This window comes from Anser anser (genome assembly GCF_964211835.1).
Source record: "Anser anser genome assembly, chromosome: 24".
Classification (NCBI taxonomy): domain Eukaryota; kingdom Metazoa; phylum Chordata; class Aves; order Anseriformes; family Anatidae; genus Anser; species Anser anser.
Genome location: NC_139745.1, coordinates 5,325,357 through 5,353,338, shown reverse-complemented (window position 1 = coordinate 5,353,338; position 27,982 = coordinate 5,325,357). Strand labels below are relative to the sequence as shown.

General features: G+C 45.3%; 1 long non-coding RNA gene across 2 annotated transcripts in view; it reads left to right on the top strand.

The window, feature by feature from the left end:
* The window catches only part of LOC310886170, a 228,797-nt gene that overhangs the window by 1,798 nt on the left and 199,017 nt on the right, over positions 1-27,982 (top strand). The window contains exon 3 of one of the 2 annotated variants that reach the window (XR_014575227.1): positions 20-27,982. This exon is cut by the window's right edge and continues 16,889 nt beyond it. The exons of the other annotated variant lie outside the window; for it this stretch is intronic. This is a non-coding gene — a long non-coding RNA (uncharacterized lncRNA). The remainder of the gene's footprint in view (positions 1-19) is intronic. 2 annotated transcript variants of the gene reach the window in all.

The window sequence follows — 27,982 nt, the reverse complement described above, 5'->3', positions numbered from 1 at the left end:
GTGTGCTGTGCCTTTGCAGATGCATTTCTTATGGTGAAAGACACTTCCCCATCCCTCCAGTGGCTGGTTTCCACAGACATCGAAGTCCTCGTATCAGTGGTTCACTGCTGTGTGCTGACTGCTTTGACCTGTAGCAGTGTGGATCTTGGTGGTGTCAGACCCTGTATGAATGTGTGGTTTATGAAACTCTTCTCAGAAGTCAAGAACATATGTTCTGCTGTTTCTCCCTTCAAATGGGATAATCTGTTGTAGTTTTACTATAGATTGTATTTCCCAGCTCTCTTCATGGCTTTAAATTGCTCTCCAAGTTGCTGAAGTCATCATGAGAAATACCGGAGTCAGCTAGATTTTAAACATTTAAAATGATATAAGACCATTTTCCTTCAGAAAGAACCTTTAAAAATTTAATTATTCTTTTTTCCTATTTCTTTTCTTTCTGTGATGGGGTTGTTGAAACCTTCCATTAAATATCCCATAAAAATAACACAGACAAAGAAATAAAAAGCTTAGAGAAGAATGTAACAAAGATATTCTTGAAAACATCAGGCATCTTGCTGCTGATCTATTGCCTTTTCTTATGGTGGAGAAGTGATTGAGGAAGAATGGGTTGCTTGGGGGTGGCTCCTGTTTTATGCTCAAGTTAATGTCTCAACTAGCATTGCAGAATGATACTTACTTGCTGGAAACTGGATTCCCATTGTTTTTTTGGTAGGATATAAAAATCTTAATAACCTAAGCACTGTTAAGAGAACTGTTCCAGTCTGTGTCAGGCCCAAATCTGCATGTGCTGGAGGTGAGGGTGGTGAGTGCTTGGAGCTTGTGTATACCAGAGGGTAGTGAAGCAAGGCTAAATCCAGGTTTCTTTAAGCTTACTGGGGAAGTATTCAAGGCTCATGCCTCCAATTTCACAAATCATCCACCTGTTTCAGATGAATTGCTTTTTGGGGAACTGTTTGAGACATCAAAGGCAAAGCTAACTAAAAATTAACTTTATATATGAGGATTTTTTTTTCTCCTTATAATATACTGTGCATTTTGTGTTTTTATTTCTGTGTACCCAGGCACATTAAAAAGATTGAACATAATATGGTAATTGTTCATCTAATTCCTAATTAAGACTGCTATTTTCCTCTTCAGAATTGCTGCTCAAAGTAAGATGTATTAAAGCTGTTTCTGAACTGTTGGTGTTGAGAATAGGTGTTGTTCAGAAGCAGTTACCTCACTACCATGGGTCTCCTGCAAGCATGCAGATGCTGTCACTGCTCTGTTCTTCAGAGACAGATTCCCCAAACTAAAATACAAGTAAAATTAAAATACGCCATATCCAAATGTAGTGTCCTGCATCAGTGATCTAAGGATCATCTGGATGCTTTGGCCAAACACTGCAGGACCCCAGGATGTTTGTCTTGGAGATTGTCTGTTTTCTTCTAGCCTTGAGTTTTGCTGGGCTTGGTCTTGCCAGAAGACTGCTGTGGTGTGCTGTGCGGGTAGCTGTATGGAAGAAGTTTTCTGGGTAGATGCCTGCACTAAATGCCAACTGGTTGCTTTCATGTGGTTCTGGTGGCTTTTTTGGTCTCTTGTTTGTATGAAAGCACTAAAATTACGGTTCTGAAGGCCTTAATCTGCAGTCAGTTCCCTTCTATGTGGCAAAGCTGCGGTGTGGGTTTGGCTACCTTCAGCTCCCTGTCATTTATAATTATGACAGTTTTTGTTCAAGTGATTTTTGCATCAGTCCATCCATCCTTGCCCTGCAGGTGCAATTACGCTTTTTTGATGCCATTGAATTGCAAAGATCTGGGGAAAACACTTTCAACATCTTTGATGGCAAAATGCAATACATCATTCAGTTCATTTGGTGTAGTGACTTCTCTGGTTTGCTCCAAGCATTAAATCAGAAAATTTGATTGTGAGTGACAGGGCCATGAAATTGTCTAGTTTACCAGACTAACTAGAGGCCCTCAAAGCTAGCAGTTAGCACATAAACAAACCAGGATCCCCATCCACCTATTCATAACAAAGCGGTGCAGATGATTGAGCAAAGCGTCAGCTCAAAAACCAAACCAGTATCAAAAATAAAAATGCAGATTTGTTTCTAACAGACTTATTTTGCCCTAAAGTTGCATTTGTCTCATTTCACTTATTCCAGATGTCGCTCCAGTAACTCATTCATTACAGGCAAATCAAATAAACAAATGAAAAATTAAAGCTATTGTTATCCAGCTATTCCATCGGGGTGCTTTTGTAGTTCTTTGCATATTTATAATGTTTCTTCAGGCTGCATGTCCAATTAGAGCAGATGGCTGATAGGTTGCACTGACTTACCTACTCCAGCAGACTGGGCAAGTGTCCATATCTTCAGCAAATGAAATAACAGCAGATTTAGAAAAATACATTGTAGTCATTGAAAGCTATTTTCAGTTGCTTATCGTGTTTGTCTTGTGGTCTTTTTTTCCAGTGCTGTTCATTATCCCTTCTGGAATTTAAATGGCACATTTTCTGTATGAGAATTAACTCCATTTGCTAGATAGAATTGATGCATCCTCATCCCCTGTATGCGTGAATATAGAGATGTAGACAGATATGAATGCAAGTCACTCCTGAAATATTCTGAAGGATAGAATATTTCTTTTCCTTCTTTATTTAATTTTGCTGTTTCGAGTGAAAAGAACACATTTAAATAATGAAATGAACCACAGTGTGTGTTCTGCTCTATTCAGGGATTTTTTCTAATTTCAGTTCATTCTGCAGAACTGCCATAAATACTTTTTACATGAGAATGCTTGAGAAATAGGTCATAGCAAAAATTGCTAATACATACATTTGATAGAAGCGATTCCAAACTTCTCAATTCTTTCAGTTTGCTTCATAAAGCAAATCACGTGAAGCTCAGGATGGAATTTTCAAGAATACTTATTTGAGAGCTGAAACCAGATGAAAATTTTTGTTAGCTTTCAAGCCCCAGACACGGCCTAATCAGGGTCTAGATCTTAAGAGACAGGTGGAAGATCCCGAAGCTGCAGGCTTGAGTCCTGGGAGGGCAGGAACATCATTCAAATTACAACTTTCTTAGGATGATTTGGTTTTTGAAACTTGATTTGTAGGTGCTGCTCTTCCCTTGGCCTTCTGTGGAGTGCCCTGATGCCAGCTGGAGGCTGTGTGCAGCAAAGGACGAATCCTTCCTGCTCACACAGAATCTGCTCCAATCTTTCCTTAATACTGCGTGCATAAATCTGCTTAATTGTCAGTGGAAGAAGTGTGGGGGGGGAAACCTCTGCAGGCTGTTCAGTTAGCAGCATAAACCAGGAAAGGCAGGAGCAGTAATGGATTGCACAGGCATTCAAGGAAGCTCTTTTGATAGCGAACCTGGCAGTTGCGTGGTGCTGTGTGCTCGTTTCACTGTTCTGTGAACGGGCCAGTATGCTTGGACTGGTGCATGGGGCTGCTGTAGGCAGCCTTATCTGCTGTTACACAGGTCTTCAGTCCTTACACGTTTTACGAACTTGTCTGTATTAGGCTTTGCATACCGTGCTCTGTAGCACGTGCTGCCTTACCCAGAGGGCTTCTCATCAGCTCTCTGGAATATGCTGCAGGTCCCAGCCACTTGAGAGGCTCTCTCAAATGAGTGCTCTGGAAACAACAGATTTCTGTAAGGGAAAAAGCATTCAAGTTCCCCCTACTAAATGTGTGACAAAATAAAATTCTAAACTGGCTTTGGCATCTATCAAAGTAGAATTTTTGGCTGGGGCTTTGTGTAGAGATTTTGGATTGCTTTGAACAGTCATACTAAAATTCCAGAGGTGGGTAGTGTGCGCTAATGTGGATCAAAGCACAGTTTGGCTGGATGGATTTTGGCAAAAAAAAAAAAGTTCTGCAAAGCTCTTTTCTCAGGGCCTGGGAGCTGGATATTTCAAGACAGTATGCACAGTAATTCAAAATCTGATCTGTTTTCCAAGGCAGTTTGGAAGAATTTCAAAAAATGATCTGAATGTGTGGATAGTTATTTAAACTGAACAGAACTTTATGCTGTGTGTTGTTGCTTAGAAGAGCTCTTGGGAGGGGGAAGTGGGGAGAAGAGTAATCTTACAAGATGGCATGAAAATGTGCACTTTATTTTTTTCAAAGTTCTTTGTAGACTTCTAAGTACTTAACATAGGGTATGTACATGGTTGAACCCAAGTATAAAATGCAGGCTGTGGGAACTTACGTACCTGTTTTCAGATGAAGCACTATACAAAGAATCAAATGAAGCTTTAGCCTCTCATTAAGACACTCTGCATTTTATTTACACTAATACACATTAACTGCTTTGATCTAAGATGGTTAATAAAAATATGCCTAGAAGTCTCCCAAGAGGATAGTATGGTTGGCACTTGTACCTAAATCTGGAAGCATTGAATAAAATATATGCAGAGAAGGGGAAATAATGCAAACTGACTACACTGAAGATTTATTGTAACACTGGAAACTGTTTGGGATGTGGGAGCCCTAAGTTGGTGCAATAATCAGTGGAAGAAACCAGCAGAGGAAAAATCATAATGGAAGAATAATGAAACAGTCTCATTTCAGCACTAACACCAGCAGCACAAGTAAGCGACTTTGTGATGCTGACCTCCTGGTAGCCTTTTCCCAAGGGATCAGGGGTGCAGCAGCTGCTTCTGCAGGGTGGTGGAGTCGAGTCTTCTGCTGTGTTCCCAGCTTGTCCACTGGGCATCTCCCACATCTTCTCATGGCAGGGCCCAAATAACCAGGGTCTGCCGTGCTTTTGGCAGACCTTGTTGGTTGGCTCTAATATTCCTTTGGTACATATTTCTGGTCAACCCAGCTGTGCCGTGAAGGTCTTTGGCAAAGAGTGGGTGAAGACGTTTGACTTTCATTTATTGTTCTGCTTGCTGTTAATTCTTAATATACTCATAGCAATAAATGCAAGATCTATTTCTGCCAGGCTTCAAATGTTCATCATTAATAGAGAATGAACTGAAATACAGGCTTAAGTATCTTCTTCCCTTCCTGTAGTAAGAATTTTATTTCCTTAACTAATAGATTACTGTCACTTTAATTGGAATGAAGTTTCTAGTCTGTAGTTAAAGAAAAAAAATCACTTGCTCCATTTACTTCACAGAAAAAAAGCTGAGCAGCTAGTGCCTTCTGTGTAAAGAAGTGCTGAATTTGAGGCAGAGCTGAAATTAGCATTCTAAAGGCAGCTGTTTAAGTGCAATCAATACACTGCAGATGTTCAGCAGATTCAGGGGATGGAGTGTTGCTCATCTGAAGGTGAAATTAGCTGCTTTGCTTTTGTTCTTTGAAGGCTGATTCAGTTGCTGTCTATTTGCTCATATTTCACATTAAATGAGACCTGTGACTGTCATATTAATACTTGGGACAAAAGCCCTTGAATAGTTATGTTTCGAGTACATTGTTCTAGCTCAAACCAGAGACATTTTGAATTTTTCCGATGGAATAGGAAAGTCATCGGTGAGGCGTTTTTTGCTGCTTTCTAGGTATCAGAGCCCGAGATCTGGCATGGTGCTGGAACTTGGTCATGGGTAAAGCAGCAGTGGCTTTTCTGCATCTCTTTGGAGTAAGAACTTTTTAGTATTGCCTTGCGTCCGCTGCAGTGGTGGTCTTAGCTGAGCTTCCACGAGCTGTTCTAACACCTGTACATAATTCATGAGAAACCAGGATGATCTGAAATACAGACCTCAGAATCAGCTGGGCAAAGCCAGGCAAATGCTGCTCTTTCCCTGCTGAAACTTCCCAGGCCTGCATTCGCAAAGCAATGGAGGTGTCAGCTGGGGTCAGCACAAGTGCGGTGACCAGTGCAGTAATGTACTGGGGTCGATGTAGATGAATAAAAGGTTTACTAGTGACTTCTCATCGTCTCTGCAATTTGAAGCTGTGTCACCTGGGCATTTGTGGCCTTATTTTGGGGGGTATTAAAGTCCCTTTATACCACTCAAATAATGTAAACATGTTTTAAAGGAAATCAAAACTGTACCTTTTCTGTAGATTTTAAGGATGGTCATTAATAAATCCTGAGATCTGTTCCAGAGCACTCTGCAGCCAAGGGAATCCTTCTGGTGACTTAGCTGGATATTGAGTAGAGAAGAGAGGGTAAGAGGAACAGAATTTAGCGCAGCAGCAGGGAAACCCAAATATCTGGGTTCATTGTGGGCACTTCAGGGAGGACAAAGCTTTCAGCAAGCTGTAGCAGAGCTAGCAGTGATATCTGGGCAGTTGCAGTCTACAGGCAAAGAGAAGAACAGGCTTTCTGAAGAATGAATGTGTTCTTCCTAACCTGATAGTCTCCAGGTCCATGGAGACTAGAGAGCAATCTCATTGTAAAATATTCATAGACAGCTGCTCTATAGCATTTATCCAGCATTTATCCCAGTGTTATTTAAATCTTGAGCTAGTCTGTAATTAAGCATTTATGTTTCAGATGCTTAACAGGGCGTTTTAAATGTTTAGGTCTTGTAAATGATGTTTATTTATGGTTAGCTAATTAAGCCGTCAGAGTTCAGTTTGGTCTCAGATCTAGTCCAAAAGATGAGCAGTGACACTCCCTGCCATCTGAAAGCAGCTGAGGCAAGAGGAGGAATCCTCACTGGCTGCTTCCCAGGGCAGCTCCAGGCACCGAAGTGCCACGTGCTGGCCATGCAGGTGAGAGCTCTGTTGGACCTTCCTGGGTGGGCACAGGGTGCTTAGAAATCCTATGGCAATTCAATGAAGCTGTCCTACTGGCACGGTTACTGCCCCGGGCTACTGAGTCTTTCTCTGGTGTTAGCCACTCCTCCAGCCCTCTTACTAATTTATTGGAGGCGAAATGCTCACCTTGGCCGCGGCCATGAGAAGGGCATTTTGGTTGCAGCAGCATTGCAGTGGACGGGGCCTCTCGGCGGCTTTTCTACCTGGGTTTTGAGAGGTGGGAGGAAAAGCATGTGGCTGCTTACAGTGTGGAGGGTGGCTGCGTTTGTCCGACTTCAGCTAGGGTTTATATTATTGCTTGCACTGGAAATTAAAGCTTCCTGCTCTCTGACCTTGCTTCCTTCTCCTGATGTTTTTTTGCCTCTGACCTTTTATTGCAAACCTGGCAGACAATGTGAAGTGTTTAAACAAACCGAACCACAAGGATTACAGTAACCCAGAAGTCAACTGTCCAGAGACCTCTAACGGTTCATTAACTTACCATGCCAACTACACTACCTCATTTGTGGCTGTCCATGCGTTCCACAGGGCTCAAAAGAGAGAAATCTTAACTCAGCTTCAAGAGGACAGGGGAAAACAGAGCCTGGCGGATGGGAGAGGAAACCTGGAGCTGAGACTGAACTAGATGTGGGTTGATTTGAGCTCAGTTTCAATATATGAGCTGAAGTGTCCTTCTGTGGTAAAAAGTTAATTATAATCTTTCCTCTTCCCATCGTAAGTGTGAACTCCTCGGCTTTCAGGGCAGGAATTATCTATTTCTATTGGTGAAATGCTAAGCACAATGCTATGCTGACTTCTGCTGCAGCCTCTCAGTACTATTGTAATGCAAATGCTGGTAATACAAAGGAAGCTCAAGGTAAAGAGCTGTTGGTACCATCTCACAAGCTTAGAGCTGCATTCTGCTTCCACAGATAATCTTGCAATTTCTCAATTTCTTTTTATACATTACCAGAAGTATTTGTATGAGGAGTTGGGTCTTAGCGTCCTTAAGTTTTCGGTTCTTGCTTTTAATAATTGATTTCATAACAATGTATTCATGTATTAATTCTCATCCTCTTCGCCCCACTGCCACCTGCTTTCAGAAGAGCTCTACCTTAAAAGCAGCAGCTGAATGAGGTCCGAAAAGGTGCATATATGGGAAGAATATCAGTTGCCTAGAAGTGTCTTTTGTGATTGTGCCCTCAAGTGGCTTGTTTACTTATGGTTAGCTAATTAAGCCAGCAGAGTTCAGTCTGGTCTCAATTCTAGTCCCGAAGATGAGCAATCCCTGTTACTTTGAGAGCAGCTGATGCAAGAGGAGGGATCCTCGCTTGCTGTTTCCCTGGGCAGCTCTGGGTGTTCAGTGGTATAGGCTTTTCAATCAGTCATCTCAGTTCATTTTTCTTTCCGCTTTACTACTACTTATTAAAAATGGCATTTGCTCAGAGCAGAACACTGCTTTTGGGAATGGATTTGGGCAGCTCAAAGTCCTCACTTTCCCAAATGCTGCCTTCCAGTGCAGCCATTGCCTTGAGCTCCCAGAAGGTTTGAGGCCTTTGGAGGCAGCTTGCTCTGTCTGATAGGAAGAACTGGCTGCTGTGGACTATTCTGTGTGTGTCTCTGGTGACTTGCTGTGAGATCTTGGGAAGCTTCTCAGGCCCTCTAATAAAGCTGTTGGTTTCTGCTTCTTGTCCACTGCAGTGGCGAGGGATTCCCTTACTACATGCTTGTGTTGCTGGAGCCTGGGCATCGCAGCTGGTTTATGCTGAGTCCACTGTGCAAGCGAAGGTTCAGGTTCATCGGTCTGTTCCATGAAAATCTCACTTGTGTTCAAAAGGACATTGAAGTAGTGCGTGTAACCTCCCATTGTTTTATTGTCCACTTCCAATGCAAAAGCCGCCGCTCAATCAGATTCTGTGGTGACTGGTCCTATAAAAAAGTTATTGATGGTGATCAAAGTGTAATTCGGTGAACATTTCCCCCACAAGGCTCCGAGATGCCCTGCATACACTTTGCAGGGGCCAGATGGTTAGTACACTTGCCAAATGTCACATTCAAATTCATGGCATCACTGCTGCTAACCAGTACATTTTAGTTAATGTAAATCAAAACGCAACTCTAAATTACTTCAGTGATTTAAAAAAATAAATAAAATCTAACACTTCAATATAACTGTTCCCAGTCCGGCTCAAGTAGGGTTTGTTTTGGTTCATTTCAGGAACCATCTGTGCTTTTAAAGTACGGCTTCAAAGCAGTAAAAATAGCTCCAGAAAACTGTACGGACAAACTGGGATAAATTGGGTTAAGTCTAAGGATGGCTTCACAATATAAAAATTAGTAGAATCACTCTCTTCAGCTCTGCCTTAAAGTGGAATGTGTTGCCCTGCTGAACAGCGTACTCTCCACCCAAAGCCTGCATTTCTGTCAATTAAGAGTACAGAGAAGAGCAGGAGAATTACGATTAGAGGAAGGCAGCATGGGGCCTTTCGCAGGGTTGGTGGGCTGGGGAGCTGAGCTGTGAGGTTTCATCTCTGCAGCATCTGGTTCGAAGAGCTGCACTGATGCAGGGCATGGCTCTCGATGCTCTTCCTACACTGGTGCTCCAGGGGTTCATGGGGACCTTAATGTGGGAAATGCAGGGTGGTGCAATCAGTGGTGAATCCCTTTCACTTAGAGATGATTTTAGTGCCTTATTGCTTTCATTAGTTTCCTGCTAAAAATCCTTAAAAGCTCTGTATCTATATAAATTCACACCATACATATCTTTTAATAACAGATCAAGTTCTTACAGGGCTTCTGAACAGTACTTAAGCTATGCCAATGTAGTTACCTCTGGAAAAGTAACTACTGCCAATATTTAAACACGGGGTGAGTTATAAATCCCTCCTGTTTATCAGCAGCTGCTGAAATAAGCATTCCCTTTAACCATGGTGGGAGAGACTCCGAGGACCTGCCCACCAGCCAGATTCAGCAGCACTACTTTCCTCCCTGGGGACCAGAAACAAATCAGCGTGGAAATTGCTTCAAGGGGGAAGGTTGTCTGACTGCTGAGGCAGCAAGGCTTCCCTGCTGCCTGGGCTCAGCGTGTGCTTGGTGAGGAGAAAGGCATCCTGCGGGGTGGGAAGCTCTCCCCACGTTACATGGCAGGAGGGTGGGCATGCAGGAATGGGCTGGCACCCAGCAGCTTACCGGGACGGGAGCAGAAGGTACAATGGGGTGCAGCAGTTCAAAGGAGAGGGGATTGTAGGAGCCCTGCAGCTCGGATTGGAGATGTGATTCAGCTCCCGAAATTCATTCAAGCAGCATGTTTAAATCCGAGCAATTTTACCTGCGTATATATGCAAATTTATGGGATGGTATGACATGGAAATATATGTAAATGTTGTCAATTATTGTAAAGCAAAGGAGCACATAGATGGAATATTCCATAAAATGTTTTATACAGCATTTTTGGAGTTCCTAAAAAAAGAACCTCAGAAACATCAATGAACTAGAATTGAGTTTGGATGTTCCAAGCCCATTACGTGGGGACGTTTTCTTTAAATTGCTTATTAATCTAACCTTGCCATACAGATTTTCAAGAACATACTTTTCTTCACTGTAACATTAAACCTTTGCAAATCAGGGAAATGTCAACTCTTGATTTACTGACAAAGCAGGCAACTGACATAACTTATCTCACTTGAGATCAGTTCATCAAACTTGGGAACATCTCAGCTGCTGTAAAATCCAGGCATTTGATACAATTGTGCCTGCTTAAAATGCAAAGGATAACCTACATTTTTAAAATGCTGTAAAAAGAACAAGAAGTGATGCCAGGATGAAAATTTATGAGGCACAGAGCTGGGATCTGAATTCAGCATTTGCTGTGTAGTAGAGTGTTGTTACTATCTTGTTTGCACAGTTGAACTAGTGTTAATAGAAAGATACAGCAGGAGGGCAAGCCGTTAGCATTCGAGTCCAGTGCTGGCTCTGACCTGATGCTATATGGGAATTTTTAATGTTCATCCTTGATTTAATAGAACACTGGTTGATACCGCTGGTTCCTTGTTAGTGGAGCTGATTAGAGCAGCACATGTTTTTGTGGTTCAAGTGCGAGTGCTTGTTGCATTCAAATGCAGGCTTAAACCTATGGAAATGCAGATGAGAGGAGAGCATGTAAGTAAATCTTGTTTAATGTTAACTAGTCAGATAATCACATGGAATTAGCTTTTCAGTGTCCACCTAAAGATGCTTTTGCACTTAGTGTAGCCGGCTGAGTTCCTCGGGGATGTAAGGTTTGCCTACTCTGTGTGCTTGCACAGTGCCTGGCACGGCCCGGGGGCGGGCTGGGTGCTGACAGCAGTCTCTGCAGTTCTCATCACCAGGCTGTCAGCATCGTAGGTAAGAATCTTCCAAGATTACTTAAAGCTTTAAAAACTGAGGGCCCTTTCCAGTTAGCCCGGGTACCTAGATAATGGCCACCTTGATCTGATTCTCTCTTTATATTGTAGAAGTGTTGTACAGGCTGAGAGCAAAACTGCCATGTGAGAAGTCTTCATGCATCGTAAAACATAACTTTGGTGAACATTGGCTCTTACATATTCATGGCAAAGCTATCAACCGATGTGTTGGAAGTGGTGTTGACACAAAACCTGATCCAAGGGTAGACCAAGCCTCAGTTGCAGCTTGTAGCTCAAAAGCATTCCTCAGGATTTTGAACCCCAAATGTAAAAGGTGCTTCTGATCCTTGCAGCCAGTGCCTCGCCTGAAAAGGGCAGGGGGTGGGGGTGTTCTGTCGAGGTTTTGCAGCTCTGTCTAGTGATGCGTGTGGCGGTGACTTAAAGCACTTTTAAAAAAGAAGGCTCTGCAGGTTATGAGGAAAAGCCTAACTTAGGTTAACATTTATCTTAACTGTCATCGTTGTTTGTAACACTAAATCTTTCTCATAAATAAGTGGAGAAATCTTTGCTTCTGAGTGAAAAATTCATGCTCCAGTTAAACCTCAATTATATTTCCAAACAATATTTATCAGATTTTCTAATGTGTGCTTAGTGCAGTTCAATTTCCTGCTATCAGTCAAAAGTGGCAGAGCTTGGGAAGTGGGGCTGAAAGGTGTTTGTCACACAGGAAATGGAGCGTGCAGTAACAAGGCACTGCTCCCACTGCAAGGGCAGTGCTGGACCCACTGCGTGGGTCTGTTCTTAATGAAATAGATGCTGAAAAAAGACCAGGTTGTTTCTTTTTAACACAGAGGAAGCAGATAAAAATTCTTGAGAGCTACATTCTAGGGTCCTGAAAAGTGAAACTAGTTTCATTCTGTAATTTTGGGTAGAAAGAATGCCTGTGTAATTTCACGAGTCTCTGAATTTATTTCACTTAATCTTTTTTCTACGGCATTTACAGCATTAATTTAGTCAAAACCTGACAACTGTGCATATGCAGAATTTAAGCTATGTCCTTAGGTACACATTAAGTAAAGATTTAAGATTTGAAATATAAAGATTAATTCAACTCTTGATTAGAGTTGCATTGCAAAATTGTTGATTGTCTAGAAATTCCTATTTCCCATTCATACAAACCTGATCGTGTATAATACTACATATAGTGCTAACTCTGGTGATTAGAAAAATAACTCCTGAGAGCTGAATGGGAACGAAGTCTGTGCTTAAGGCTGCAGTGTGTAAGTGTTGAACAGATTCTTTGTAAAGTTTTCAGAGGGAAATTTGTAGATTGAAACCAGCTGTGAGTCTGTATAGGTGATTTGTGTGCTCTGTTAATTGTATTTTCAGCAAAGTCCCTGGGACTGTCTCTCAGTTGGGCAGCTCTGTTCCCATTTAGCCAACTATTTTGGACCTGCAGTTGCTGTTTCTCTGGACTTGTGCTTTTTCTATTGAGGCGATAAAATCATACTGTTACCTTTGTTTTCTGATGCAAGCACGCTCTCTGGTCCTTTCAGGAAGGAAGGAATTAGGTGTATATTTCAGTTCTAGACAGAAGGAACTTTGTTACAGCAGGGACTTGCTCTTGGCCTGGGTAAATCTTATTCCTTTGGTCTCAGTTTTTCCTCATGTTTGGGCGCAAATTATAGCTTGCTGAAAGGATAAATAATACGATGTCTTTGAAAAGCTCTGAACACACAAGGCAGTACTGTTATTTATCTCAGACCCGTGCTTCAGAAAGGTGCATTTTATAGAAAAGGAGGGACTAAGACAAGCATTGGAAAACAAATGGTACCCAGAGAACGGATTCCAAGATTCCTATTTCAGATACATATAAAGAGGGAAGCTATAGCAGTATCATTCAAATGTGACAGCAGTCACTCCAACCTTTGCTATTACGGCACAAAATTACATGTTCTTGCCAGAGAAATAGGAAGGGCTGATAAGGAAGACAGCTGGGATTTGCTTTCTTATCTGTATTTTACACACATGCTTTCATTTCCCTCCCACTCCTCTGTTTCCAGGATCCAGGTTGGCTTTCCAGTGCTGCCAGTTAGTTTACATACAGTGGGGCAGCTTTGTACTGTGTAGTTTCTAAGCCCCATGAATACAGGTTGAAAATTAATTCTTTTTTTTTGTAATTGGCAACATTAAGGATGAAGCTCTGCCTGCCGAGGACTGGAAAATGTTCCTAGAGGTCTGGACCTGAGCTGTGGTGAAGGTGCAGCCCTGGGGGCAGTGTGCAGTGCTTCTGACTTCATTGCAGTTGCTCTCTTGTGTGCTTCAAGGTCAGCCTCTGTGCACGGAGGCCTGCTGTGCTTGTTGGAGGTCCTGCAAAACAAGCTGTAGGGTGTGCTACTGAAAGGTTTGCAAGTCCCTTGGTCATTTATTTGGAAACTGGTGGCATGGAGGGGGAAACAAAGACTTTTAAAGACTGAAAGTGATTAAGGCTGGATGAAGGGGCGGAAATAGATGCCTTACATGTGCTGGCTGAGGTCTGCTGGAGCAAAGCGACAAACTGACGGTATGTGAGCACCCCAGGTCCTTCTTCCTGGATGCCTGGTGGTGGCTGGGGTGGCTGCCACAGGCTGGCACTGCTGTGGGTACACAGTGCGCACCGAGGTCGCTGGCTGTGCCCTGCAATTGCATCAGCAGCATGCAGCTTCGGGGAGAAATGAAAAAGTTTTGAGGATGGAAGTGGGAAATCCACCAACAGTTGTGGTGCAGCCCGAACGCTCTGAAATCCTCCACTTACCCGCCCAACAGGAGGAGTTAGGTGCAGTTATGCATACTCAAATGATCAGTGAAAAATCCATGTTACTAAAACCACAAGGTATTCATCCAGAGGTAAATGAATGGGACTGCTGTCTGTTCACACCCTGCCCTATTTCAGTTTATTACAACATAATTGGAGGTTGCACAGTAAGGGGGAGAGGACGCTGAAATGTTTTGGCTTGCAGTGTCCAGCGTAAGTGACGCTCGTCTTCGTTAGTGCCGAGGTGTTGATACAGCACGTAGGGAATGCAGCCTCGGACCACGTTGTTCCGCGGGAGCTAGAGAAAACAGGCTTGGCTGAAAATACTGAGTCAGAACAGATTCCTGGAGTTTGCATGACCTTGTTAATCTGTACCTAATGGCAACTGTTATTTGCTACTTAATAGTTAATCAAAAGCACTTCTAATTATACACCCTTTGGGTGCACGTTGAAGATTGAAAATTCTTGAAACTTTCACTGAAGGCAGAGCAGGCTCTAGAAATGTTGTGCAAGCAGCACAGCCGAGAAATGGCTTTCTTGTCACAGGAAAAAATACTAATTTGTAAAGATTTTCTATGGTGGGGCTCATCCTTTTTTGGACCTTTGATCCAGGCTTCTTTTTGTATGAATTGGTGTAAATCTTAAACTTCATCTTAAAGCTTGCTAAATCAGTTGTATTTTAAGGCTACGCAGTAATTCAGCGTTAGGGAGTTCTGGGTTTTGCCTGCTAAAGAAACCAGAACCAAATCCCTAGCTTCTGACATCCTGCTGAAGCTGGGAAGAGCAAATCAAGGCTGAAGCCGAGTCAGAAGGAGCAGAGTTTAATGTTTAACCTCCCAGCCCAGCTGCAGCCCCTCGCGGTGTCTGGGAGTGCCGGAGCTGGCCGTGTCTTGTCTGGATGGGGATGGTGTGTGCTCCTCTCGTGCCCCCCAGGTGCTGGGGATGCTGTTCTGGCTGTATTTGGGAAAGCAGCACTACAGAGGCCTCTAAATGGAGAAATACTTATCTAGGTAATTTTGAAGACATGTATTATTTATCCTAATGTAACAGATGAAGGAATTGCCGTAGCCAGCCACAGAAATGTCTTTATGGCTTTCCGAACAGGGATACTGCACTCCATAGGACACTTTGAGACTTGAAAGTTGGATGCTGTGGTATGAGAATGAGTTCTGTGCAGGCTTGTATGGGTGCTTAGGGGCAAGAGCAGGACTGTTCAGGCTGGATGAAGTGCTTGGAGTTGTGTACATAAGACATTTAATATTTGAAACTATTCAGCACCCTAGGAAGCCCCAGAGTGAGACTGAGGATTGTTCAGTAACTGCTTGCATCTCATGGAGGAAGCAGAGCACCTGCGTGACCTTGGTGGGCCATCTGCTCTGGTGTTTTGGGGAAAGGGATTGATGTTTGGATAAGCTTCTACATCTATAAAACGGGTGTGATACCTGCCATGACATTATGCAGGCATTGCGTTTAAGTGTGCCGAAAACCTTGTTTGAAGCACGACAGGCGCTACCAGCTGTGAGCTAATGCGAAGTTACCAGAGGAGCCTTCTCCTGTTGGAAGAACAGAAGTGGGGGTCAAAGAAGGCAAGATGGTAAATGTGCCCAGCTCTGCCTCCTGATACAGGAATCCCGGGTAACCCTGCCTGGTTCTCAAAAGCTTCCTCCAGGAGTGCTGGTCCGTAGGCTGAGCATTCTCCAGACTTGCCATATGCAACTGTCTGGGCCCTTGCAGAGGTAACATAGTCAGAAAGCGAGTAGCAGATGCTGGTCTTCTCTGAGACAGTGTCTTAGATCAGAGACAGAGTTAGGTCTGTGCAGTGTCCTGTCTCTGTCAGCTCTCCCTTTCATTGCTGCTGCTCGATTTCTGGAATACTGGCTGCGGCTCAGTTCCCCCACCCATACAGTTGTTGCTTACAGAAGTGTATTTTATTTTCCTCTCAATTTTAAAGATTGAGTCTTTTCCTTTACAGGTGCTCGGATGCCTGAGGGATGTGGAAGAGGTGCTCTAGCAATGAGCTCCTTCATGGGCAATTGCAGCAGTCACTGGAGGAGAGTGGTTTTGAGCTGTATCAGATTTGAAACCGAGGCAAGGTGTGGGACTGATTTGATGGATTAATTGAAAAGTTAATTGGCCTTCCCAAAAATGATTATCTATCATTAACAAAATACAGCTGCTACCCTGCCAGAACCAATCTGTGAAGACAGTGTCTGGGGCCTCCTTCTTAGTCATTTTTGTGTTCTGCTCGTAACTCCTTGAAATACTTTTTTTTTCAATATTCAGGGTCTCTTCTGATGTGGACCTGGTGTGGGCTTTTCTGCTGGTGACTGTGCAGCTAGGACTGGAAATTGGTGAACTCCAATTCAGGGGATGGCCACGCAAGTCGGATCTGTGCTCACGGTTAAGGAAACTTGAAGTGACAAGCGTTGTGGGCTGGCTGTGCAGACGAAGGAAAGTTTTCTGTGCCAAGTCAGTTCCATTAATCTTGGGGCTGTGACATGTCTGTGCTCTTATTGATTTCCCAGCAGGCTATTCATCACCAGTCTCATCATGTTATGAGCCAATATGGAGAAGGCACAGGGGGGAAATGGGGCTGGTGTTTTTTATCTCTAGGGCACAGGATGCTCATAATCAATGCAACTGAGAGAAGGAGCCAGATGGGTTGAGATAATTGATGAAAAGTGCCTCCAAGTAGGAGAGTTTCCACACATCCAGCAGGGACTCGTCAGGGAGGTGTTCTGAGCCCAGCAGATCCTTGCCTAGACCTGATGCTCTGGCCCAGGCCCACAGGCTTGCTCATTGCCTTTGTTTGTATTTACCACATTTTATGTTTTCTACCTGTGGCGAGCACTGAATTGCCTTGAAGAGGAAGATCTCAACTTCCTCAAGGTACATGCTCCCGGGGCAGGTGAGTTGTGCTGAGGTGCACGAACTCACCTCAAATCCATCCTCTAGTCCCTGAAACTTTTCAGATAGGGACAAAATGTATTGTTCAGCAACATAATTATTTCTTGTCTTTTCAGTCAATAATGAGCCCTATGCAGTAAAGCCCTACATATTAAGTTGTTTTCTTGTTGCTATTTTTTTTAAGGCAGCTGCTTGGAATTGAAATAGCTCTTAGGCAAAACTTTTCTGTAGAAACAAAAGCCCGGTGTTTGAGAATTCTGCAATTACGAACAGATCACGTTCTGGTCCCATAAAGGCTCCTGCCTCTGGCATCAGTGGCAGAGCAGAGTGTGTAGAGATAAGGACCGCAATATTTCTTCGCTTGATTGTGGCCTGAATTTTAACGTTGAGTTGCTGTTTTTTATTTACTATCACTTAATTTATCTCTTTGTCTGCTTTGTGCTTCATGCAGTGTCTTTGGCCAGGGGAAGAAAGACTGGGACGGGGCAGTTCCTGTCTGAGCGGGCGTGCTCTGGGGGAAAAGAGGCTGCTGGCTGTTCTTAGTTCTTCCTCTGCGGGGAAATTCCACCTGAAATCTGAAAACTCTTTTCCTTAGGAGCCTGGGCAAGGCACATAGCGTTGGAGGGTTTTAATGCAACAATCTCCTGCCCGCTTTGAGCTCTGCTGGGAATTTCTCCCCATCCCTGGATCTCAGAGGGTTCATTTGGGAGCAGGTCTTCCAGTTCCTTCCTCCCTGCCCCTTTCTTGTCCTTCCCAGCCTCCAGGTGAGACTCTGAGTGGGGAGCCTGCATGCTTGGGCTGCCAAGTGGGGATGAGCTGCTGCTGTGCAACTGCAGGCTGGCCTGATTTTTGATTTTTTTTTTTTTTTTTTTTCCCCTCTGGAAATTTGTTCATTTTTCTGGATAGTAGAGCTCTTTCTACCTACAAAGAGGAGAGAAAACTCTAACTTATTTTCTGTAGTTCATAAAAGGAAGCCCCTTTCCCCATGGCAGGACTTCTCAGGAGAATTGGTTAATAATCTGCTAGAGCCAAACCCATTAGGCAGCTCTTTAAGGTTGCCAGTGTGGTTTAATTTGCAGAGTCCCTGTGCCTTAAACTACCCTTTGACAACTCCAGGCAATTTTATTGCCTTGGAACTCAGGAATAATTACAATTAGTATCCCAAGCTGTCTGATCAGGGACGTGATCGATACCAAAATACACAGAAATAATTGGACTGGGGCAGGTGTACTGTTGCTGTGGAGGGTTAGCTTGGGCCAGATTTCCAGTGTCAGGTCTCAGAGCTCTCAGGTGAGTCTGGAGGCGCGTGGCCCTGCGGCAGGGAAGCCGGGGCAGTCCAGGAGAAGCAAGGCACGAGCGCAGGAGGTGCTGGCACACAGCTGCTGCCTCTCCTTGTGCCGTGTAGCCGGGGAGCTCAGCACGGTAGGGCTTGGTTGCAGCCCAGCAGCTGGCAAGCAAGGGCTTTGGAAGCTGTCAGCCCCTCCTGCCTGGCCTGCACGCACAAGTTTCTGTAACAGGGAGCTACTGAAAAAGCAGAACAGGCAGAGGGGGGCTTCCCAGCCCTCGTGCACTAAGGCTTGGACCTCCCTGGGAGGATGCTCTGCTCTGGGAGTGCTTGTGCTCAGGGGGAGCCCCGGGCTGGCAGGTGATGGGAGTGCTGTCACCCAGTGCAGAGGACGTCCCAAGGGTGGGTGATGTCCTTTCCCTCCCAGGATTGTCACCAAGCTGCTTTTTGGGTCTTACCAAGCAGTTGCCGCTGGTCCCTCTCTCAGGCAGGATAACTAAGAAAGGGCGGACGGTGCCTGGCAGTGTGCAGGATACCAGACCAGCAGGGCTGCTCTCCTCAGTGTCACAGGTCCTTGGAGCCTGAAGGCAGTTCTGTACTCTGACAACAAGTGAGCCTTCTGCCAGGACAGCCCTTATTCTGGCACAGCAGCTGACATGCCTTTTGTAAGGCCTTCTATACCATTTATTTTGCATGCTTATGTATTGGAATATATAAAGGTGGGAAGTTCGTGACATGTTCTTGGCCTGGAGCTTCCCAGTGGTGAGCAACCCATTGCTTCCAGGGCGTACGTGTGCTTATGTACGTACACAATTAGGAATTAACACCCACTTTCTGCATACTGCAGAAAATAACCCTGTGAAGCCTGTCATCCCCATCCAGTGTCAAAGCTACAATAGATAGTGGTGTAATCTATTTCTTCCCCAGGGGTATGTATTTTCTTTCACGTTTTAAATAAGAATGTCATTCACAAGGTGGGCAAAACAAATGCACACTTCCCAGTATGTCATTAGAAGGCTTTTGACCTCGTGCCTTACAGGGTATTATTACTGTTCAGTGTGGTAGAGCAGATGCATTTTTATTGAAAAAGCAAAACTGCATTAAATTGATGGCACTCTAATTTTTCTTGACAGTAGCATGAATTCTTATTCCCTATTTATTTTCACTCTTACTGAGAAGCACGGTGACTGAGTTACCTGGTGTTTTTGTCACTGCTGTTCATCTGTTTGGACTGTGTTGGTCCAGATAGCAGCTGGGCTATGAATATATATCACTTGATTCATATGACAAACTTGGCATAGGATGCGGAATAAATGGAGGCTTCTAGCAGTTAGTGACCTGGGTAGTAGCTCGTGAACCGAAGCGTCTTGAAGTGGAACACTCCATCAGCACCGACCCATCATCACTAGAAGTGATTCTTCTGTTGTCCACGCTCTTGCCTGGACCATAATATTTTCTGATTCAGTGCGTGTATTAGACTGGGTAGGAGAGCTACTGACTTAGTGATGTGGGTTATTCAAATCAAAGATGCTGTATCTTTGAAAAATAGCAAGATAGAGCATTCTTCAGCTAAGTGGTCCTGGCGGGCTTCAGAAAACTCATGAATTTTATTTGTACTTTTTTGTTAGCTTGCTTAAAAGTTCCTAAAACATCCAGTGCCTTCTAACGTGATTTCCAACTAGGGAAGTAATGCTGATCCATGTGAAAAGGTCGGGGAAACTGGAATTACTCAGTCCACAAAAGACTGAGCAGAATGTTCTTCAAATGCATAAAACATAACTGCAAGGAAAGTCTCCCATCACATTAGACAGGTCTAGAAGAAATGGAGTTGAATAGGAAAAAAAAAAAAAAAAGATGTTTAAATATTATGAAAACTTACCACTTTTAAAACTGGTGGAGCGTGGGATTACCCTGCCTGGAAGGTACTGAGTCTTTGTCACCAAAATCTTTTTAAGAAGAATTTGGGCAGGGATCTGCTGAGTGAGATGAACTGGTCCAGCCTCAGGTGGCAGGTACCCGCTCGTTCCTGGGGATCCACTCTGGCTTGGGCTGCTGCTTCTCTGAACTGGTTTGTAGGGCTATTTGAGCCAAATGGGGTTCCTGGCTGGGGGGCAATGCCATGGGGTGCCCAGCACCATGGGGTGCCCAGCACTGCGGTGTTCTAGGTGTGTGATGAGTGCTCAGACCCACTTGCAAGCAGCTTCGCATTTATCTTGAATGAATTTATGAATATATGAATTTATTTCCTATATGAATGTGTGTGTGTGTGTGTAATATAGTCAGTGTTTGCCCTGCTGTGAAATTGTGACAGTAGGCAGTAAAAATAGAAATACTTGTGATGCTTCAGGGCTGTATCAAGAGAGAACATGGGAGAAGCAGCGAGGATGGGGGTGGTCCCTCACTTGGATGAGCCTCCCCTGGAAGGGGTGAAGCCCTCTTCTCCCGACCTGAGCGTTTGAACCCAGGCAGGAGGCTCTTCAGGAAGACAGGCTTCAGCTGAACACTAGCTACGTTTTAGTCAAATGCACTTGCTGTTGGTTTCAACAGAGGGGCAAGTGGGTGAAATGCAGTGGCCTGTGGTGCACGGGATTTTAGACTAAGTGATTGTGCTATTGCCTATGGCCTTAAACTCTGTGAACCTGTGAATGATTCAATTTACTGCTGATGGGAACAACAGTGTTGGGAAGATGTTGTTCATCCTCATGCTTAGAGGATGCCTAGACAGTTTCAGCCCCTTGGTCTCTTTGCTGCTGCAATTTATATTTTAAAAAAAGTGAAGTGCTTGCAGCATTTTGCCTAAAATGGTAATAACCCTCCTCAACAAAGCAGAATACTTTCTTTAGATAAGATCATTTTAAAAGGTAACTGCTTATGATAATACAATTTATTCTTTATGGCTTGGGGGCAAGCTAAGATTTAAATGAAGCATGTCTTCCATTAGAACCCTACAGAAACAAACTAATAGGCTGCAAAGAGAACCATTTGTAATGTTACTATAATTCACATGATTCATTAAACAGAAATGGAAAATGATAGCATTTACCTCTGAAAAAAATCCTTATGGAATTACATGCTGAGATCACTTAGTTGAACTATTTTATTGACTAAGCATCTTGTTGTGCTGATGTGTAGATTATATAGGCCTGTAGCCATTTATTTTTTCATTTGCTAAAATTAGAACTCCTTTTTATTATGGGAATGCTAACGTGTACTTTCCCTTCCAGCTGGAGCTGCCAGCTCGGGAGGGACTTTGCTTGGGGGATTCTCCAGCAGTGGGCATTATGGGAGCACGTGGAAACGTGCCACTAGCTTTCTCTTGGGGGTCAGTGGCTGATGGGAGGAAAAAAGTGGAGACCAACTGAAGGGCTGTGAGTCAGTAAAAGTCACAGAAGTGTGTTGGGTTTTAGCAGCTAAAAATAAGTACACATGTTTTCTGGTTATGGGGAAAAAATGAAAACCAAAACTACGGTACTGTCCCTCCAGGGACTAGAACTGAAAAAAACGCTGTAGGGTTGGAGACGTTGTCTGAAAGGCTGTCAGCAGTGCAAGGGTGAGAGGAGGAGATGCAAATAAGAGCAGGAGCAGGTGATGCAGGTTTTTGTATTGCAGGCTTATAGGTTCCTGCTGTGTTTGGACCTTGCTGTATGGCGAATGAGTCCTGCGTCAATGTGGGCAGCATTGATGGGTAGCAGTGAACACAGTGAACAGAGGCTAGCGGAGCTTCACACGGCTGTCCTGCGGGATCGTCGTCCAGAACTACAATTAAGTTTGGTGCAAAAACGAGCATGGAGTAGCCAGTAGTCGTTGATGTCCAAAAGGGTGCTTATGTGAGACGACCCAGTTTTATGAACAGGTTCATGGCAAAAAGCAGCATGTGAATAAATGCAGCGTGCCACGAGGCTTTGCTCTATGAACCAGCTTGAGACACTACCAGGAACAGCCTCCCAGCCCCGGCGTGCTGACTGCCCCAGGATGGGAGTGCAGGTTCAGCACCCTTGGCTACCTGTGCCTGGTGTGGGGAGGGGATTTATTACAGAAGCAACAAAGTGCCACAGGATCAGAATCCCACCTGGCTCGCTTAAACCCAGGGAGATGGAGCTGCTCGTGGAGGAGCTGCTGTCCCAGCTGCCCAGGATGTGCTGTAGGCACAGGGCTCATGAGTGGGGAGCTCATCCAGCCCCTGGGCAGGAGGCAGCCAGGCCTCCTCCTCCCAAAGCCCAGACGGGTGGCATCTTGCAGTGCTGCTCGCAGCTGGATGCCATGCAGTAATCAGCTGGAAAAGGAGAATCTCACCCGTCAGAGCAGTGTCTGCTTTCCAGGTGATTCGCATCTCTGGGATCTGGAGAGTTTCTTTTGACATGCACACTCAGCCCTCCAAAGAATGTCACCCTTGATTAATGTCAGAAGGCAAAGCATGCCATTTAAAGGATTTCAGAGAAACAGCACATGGAGCAGGTTTTAATGCTGATTTTTTTGACAGCCCTCGTTTTTGTGGCCTTGACATGTTTCAGGATAGACTGTCTTCCACTGGACATTTATCAGAGGTATCACAGGGGCACAGAGACATTAAAAGCTATTTTAAATGAGTCCGGGATGACCTCAGACTGGATTAATGTATTTGGGAGCACTGACCACTCTGACAATCTCCCATTCATCAGGGTGAAATCAATCTGAAAGATGCAACGGGTTGGATCTACTTTAATGTTGATGAAGGATCGTAGAATCATAGGTTCTATGCTAGAATTGGCAATATCCTGGCACTTGCTATTTACTATGTGGGGAAACAGAATATTTGTTTGTATCTATATATATACATACACACACAATGTTTTCCCTCTTTTGTAAGACGTACAGCAAGAAAAAATAATGGCAGACTGGGATAATGGGTGTTTTTGACAGTCTCATGCATCTCTTCATTGGAATTACCAGATGATAGTGTTATTTCCATGCCAGGCAGCAGGGGAAAGGGAAAGCTGCAGTAATGGAATGTAACTCTTTTGCTGTGTCACTTACACTTTACTTTATTAGACAAAAGTCAAGTAATTAATCAGTTGATTGCTTAATTCAAAATTCAGTCAATTGCAATTTAGACTTCATCACTGTGCTTTCCACATGATGAAATCTGTTTGATAAATTTGATCTTTGGTTGCTTGGCTATGAATAAATAACACAAATTTGGGGTAAAGACAAGTCAGACTTCAGATTTCTGTGCGAGGGGAAATAGAAACATCAGAGGGAGTGAAATTTTACAGGGAGATTTTTACGACAACCCACTTGGATTTTTAGAAAATGTGCGCGGTGTTGTGTTTTCAGAAATGCTGTGCATTTGTATTTCCCATTGATTTCACCTGAGTTGTGATAGATTTAACTTCAGAAAACCAGATCTTGTATTTCCAAATGGTAAAGCTTCCCTGGTGTAGCTCATATGCATGAATAAAAATACATCAGAAACCAGCCCCGGTCCTGCAGGGAAGATGCGGCGCTGGCACCGAGTGCTGCGGGGAGCTCCTGCACAGAACCCTGCCTCCAGAAGCTCAGGACTTGCCAGGTCCGGTTCAGAGCACTCTGCACGAGCCTCCTGCAGTAAGGACGAAGAAGAGGAGCAGAAGGGCTGCCAGGCAAGGAGGTGGCAACTGAGAGGAGGCGCTGGGTCCGTCACCCAGCGAGGACCGCAGCTGCCCGTGCGCAGCAGCCATCGCCCAGGCTGTGAGCGTGCCTCGGAGCAGCCCTGAAGCAAGAGCTGTGCAGGAGGGAATTAAACTCCTGCTTTTGTGAGTTGAAGTACGAGTACAAGTACAGAATAACTGAATACATAGTTGTAGAGATGCTTACTTCCCTTTGAAGAATATTCATTCAGTGGTCTCCTTAACTGCAAAATAATAAATCTGCACTCCATCCTGGATTTTCCACTGTAAGCTATAAAAGAAGCTGTCATTTCCTATTGTCTAAACAATTTACAGCAGCCTTAAAGAGGGTGTCTCTCGGCAATCTTGACATCTTGAGTTGATCATAAATTCACAGCTATTGTTGGAGGAAATGCTTTTCCCTTTAGATAAGCACAAATGAAAAGCTTGAAAACCCACTGGAGAGCCGTGGCGAGGCGGCTGCCTCCTGCGTGTTGTGCCTGAATAGCAGGGCAGTCCCGTGCCGGTGGGGCAGGACCGTGTTCTCCCGCTGCCGGGGGCAGTGGGGAGGAAAATGCTGCTTTTACCTGCTGATATTTTCTTAGGAGTTTGTATTACTTTAAGAAACTCTCTGCAGTGGAATTGTAATCTGGTAAACCTGGAGCCCATGAAATGAGATTTTCAGTTCTGTGAGTTAGCAATAGGTATGATACATTAAAGAAGATTTACTCCCCACATAAGGGAGATTTTGATGAGAAGCCTGATATGCTAACCACAAGGAGTTCTGGCGCAGGGCACTGCTTGCCTGCTGACCTCATCTTGCTTTTTCATCTGCTTGCTGTGGTCAAACGACAGCCCCACAAATAAAATTGCCCGCAATACTACATACACGTTTCTACAGCAGAAAGGCCAGGGAGTTTCTTCTCGCGGAAGATGAAGGAAGCTGTCGGAAGGTGGAACTGCAAGGCATTCGTGGCATTCCTTCCAGGGTAGGAACTGGGTCTGGAGCTTCTCGTGGTGCCACCAGGGAACGCCTGCTGAGGCTGGGCTTGGTGCTGGTTGTGCGCTTCCTTTGGGTCTGTGGCGCTTCTGCAAACCTGCACCAGTTTTCCCAGAAATCCGCTCTGTGCAGAGGGGTGGTGAAACGCGCTAGGTGTGCACCACAGAACTGCTTACATTCTGCAAGGAGCAGGCACAACTTCCTCTGAAGCTGCAGCGAGCGCCTTGGTGCGGTGTTTGTGCTGCTGGAGCCCCCGATGCTGCAGGGCGCGCTCGGCTCGGTGCAGTGGCAGCGTGTGCCCTTTTCCTGCTGGCTGCTTGGCACGTGGTGTGGCAGCCACAAACCCGGAGGAGACGGGTGGTTTTTGGCAGTGTAAAGGGCTCATGATATCAATGAGTTTCTGCTGATCTGTCTAAAACTCAAAGTGCTTTTTGGATTCTAGCACTTCTTTTTTCTGTCACCTCTATTAGAAATTTTCTCCTAAATAGAAGAAACCTTCCTCTGTCTTCTGAGGTTTGTCCACACCTCCCTCAGTGTTCCAGACGAGCTCGCTGGTGGCACTGCTGCAGTGAGTTTGCTGGAGCGCTGGGGCAGGGGTCCCAAAAAGGGTCAGTGCCTGACAGCACAGGGGCAGGGCTGGCCCATTACTGCTGCATCTGCTGCTGGCGCAGCACTCCCCTCGTCTCTGGTGTGATATTATCGAGACATTACCAGTGTTTACCTGTCAGACTGCTTGGCCCTGCAATCACCCTAAATAATAGGACGGGGAGAAAAAAGCGGCCGTTGTGTTATCTCTGCTGACACACACATGTCTGCAGGAGGGCTGCCAGCCCCGCTGCGCTGACCGGGGCGCTGGCGGGGCCGACCTTTGTTGTGGGAAGGCTTGGCCGTCGCAGCGTGTGTGCACAGCTTGGACAAGGGGAGCCTGTGGAGCATTTCTGCCTGTGCTGAGGCCTCCCACGGTTCAAAGCTCCATTTACCGCGTAGCAAAACGTTCTTGGAAATCTTGTTTTTACAGGAAGTTCTCGCCTCTCCCAGTCTCGCAGGTGAGATTTACAGGTAACGCAACAACAGCTGCAGAAGGGAGGAAAATGGTGTAACATCAACCAGGGTGACAAATGTCATTGGAGACAGCGGGCAGATGTGTGACAATTAAAGAAGCTGTGGAGGCAGCTAGGCAGCAAATCACGGAGAATCCTCGCAGTCGCTTCTGTAAGTGTGGGAGTGGGGAGAGGAGCAAAGCTTTGTATGCCCGTGAGTTGGGTGCTGCAGGACGAGCAGTGAGAGCACCCCGTTACTGCGTACCCGTGGGTATACGTGGGGTGGGTAGCAGCTAGCTGCTGCGAGTCGTTGTATTTATATTCATTGGACATAGCTGACTCAGTTACATTTATTTACCTCAAAGTTTTTAATGGGATATAATTGGAAAAGATTTATACCAAATCTGCATATTGATTTGACATTTAAGTATATGATTAAAAGCTGCTGAGGTCATCACTTGACTAAATTGGCTTAATGAATGTTGATTACACTGTACATGTTAATTTAATTTAGTGAGATCTCTATCTTCTGAATTGGTTATTGCCTTCTGTTCAATTTTTATTGATTAGGATATGGGAGGATGCCAGTACTAGTTCTGTCCCTCAGCCGGTAGGTCCAGGGCATCCCACATGCTGCAGCACTGGCTGATCGGAGCACCCACAAGCAGCGAGCACGTGCTGCTTCGTCTGCTAGGACCATGTCCTTCCCTCAATAATAGCAAAAATCATTCTGGCTCACGGAAGGCCTAACACAATGTTCAGACCATCGGGTTCTCTCAGGAACTGCTGCGGTGTGTGTTCCTACACCGACAAATGTGTGCACTCGTGAGAACGGTGTATGAGGAGGTGCCTCTACTGAGCTTTCTGGCTCAGGCTGCTGGAAATCTGCCTGCAGAAGTGAGTGACGAGTGGAGTTGCCCCCACTAAATGGCTGTGGGGGATTTCTCATGGAGAGAACAGTTGGTCTGAGCATCTCCTCTGCCTGGCTTCCAGTGCTGCCCTGTGAAGTGTTTTTGGAAGAGGGTAGAGCTTGCTGCTGTTGGCTTACCCAGGGCTCTGGCGTGTTTTGGGTTGGGAGAGTGAAGAGAAGAGCTCTTTTTCCCCCCATCCCTCTCTGTTACCGTGCTTGTAGGCCCTACACTGCCACCCCAGCCAGGGATGCTGGGACCCCAGCAAGCCCGCGGCTCCCTGGCTGTCACGCTGCACAAGCTTGGTGGGGTGGGAGAGGAACTGCTGCCTCTGGAAGCAGCTCCTCCTGAGGGAGCCAGGCTTCATACGGGATGTGTTGTGGTGGCATATGCCATTAATCCCGCACGCTGAATTATTCAGCGGATCAGAATAATGAATCATTGAACAAAGCCTGGCATCGTGCAGCTCTGTAGTCCTCGGCTGCCTCGTGCAGCAAACCCTGCCTCCGTTCCTGGGCAGGAGCGCTGCAGCTCAGCGTGACCTCGCCATGGCCGGGATCCCGGGGGTTTGTCTTGCAGCCCACTTGCTGGGGCTGCGGGAGCAGCACCTTCCACCTCGCAGATCACAAGCTCAGTCAGCTGAGCAGGTTTGGCTCAAAGTGCTCTCCTGCACAAAATGTGGAGCTGCAGCAGCTCCGGGAGAAGCAGCAGAAGGGATGACACCCCTGAAAAAGCCCTTTCTGCACTGCTGGGTTTGTAGCAGTGAGCAATAAAGCTGTTCTGTTAACTGGTGTAAATGGCTTTCAGTAGAGCCGTGCTGACTTCCACCTGTCGTGGATCTGGCCCTCTGTCTCCAGCGGTGTTCTGCAAAGAAAACACGTGCTCCTCTTCTGAAGCATAAGAGGAATTTTGCTGAGGCAGAAGTGGTTCATAATGCTGGGTGTTAAGAGTGCATTGCTCTGTGTTAGCGGGAGCGTATATTAATTATGACTTCAAATTTCTATAGCTGTATTGTTCATGAGCTCAGTTTCGAATGAGCTCCTAAACCCACGCTCTGGCATGACAGAGCTGTGCAGAGTAGCAACAGGAATCTTCCCTAGGGCTTGGGGGTCACACAAGACAGCCAGGGCAGGCAGAGAGGGCAGCCCCATGCCAGCAGGACCTGCCTGCTCCTGGACTTCCCAGGCCTTTGGCCACAGATGCCCTGGGCGATGGGAGGAGAGGTGGCTGGGGAGCAGCGTCTGGACAAGGGGCAGGTCCAAGGGACTGGTGCTGGGCTTCTCATGCCACGGCAGGAGCGCGGTGTAAAGGCACAGCTACATTAACAGACAAATGGAGGGTTGTTCTGGCAGCCCCTG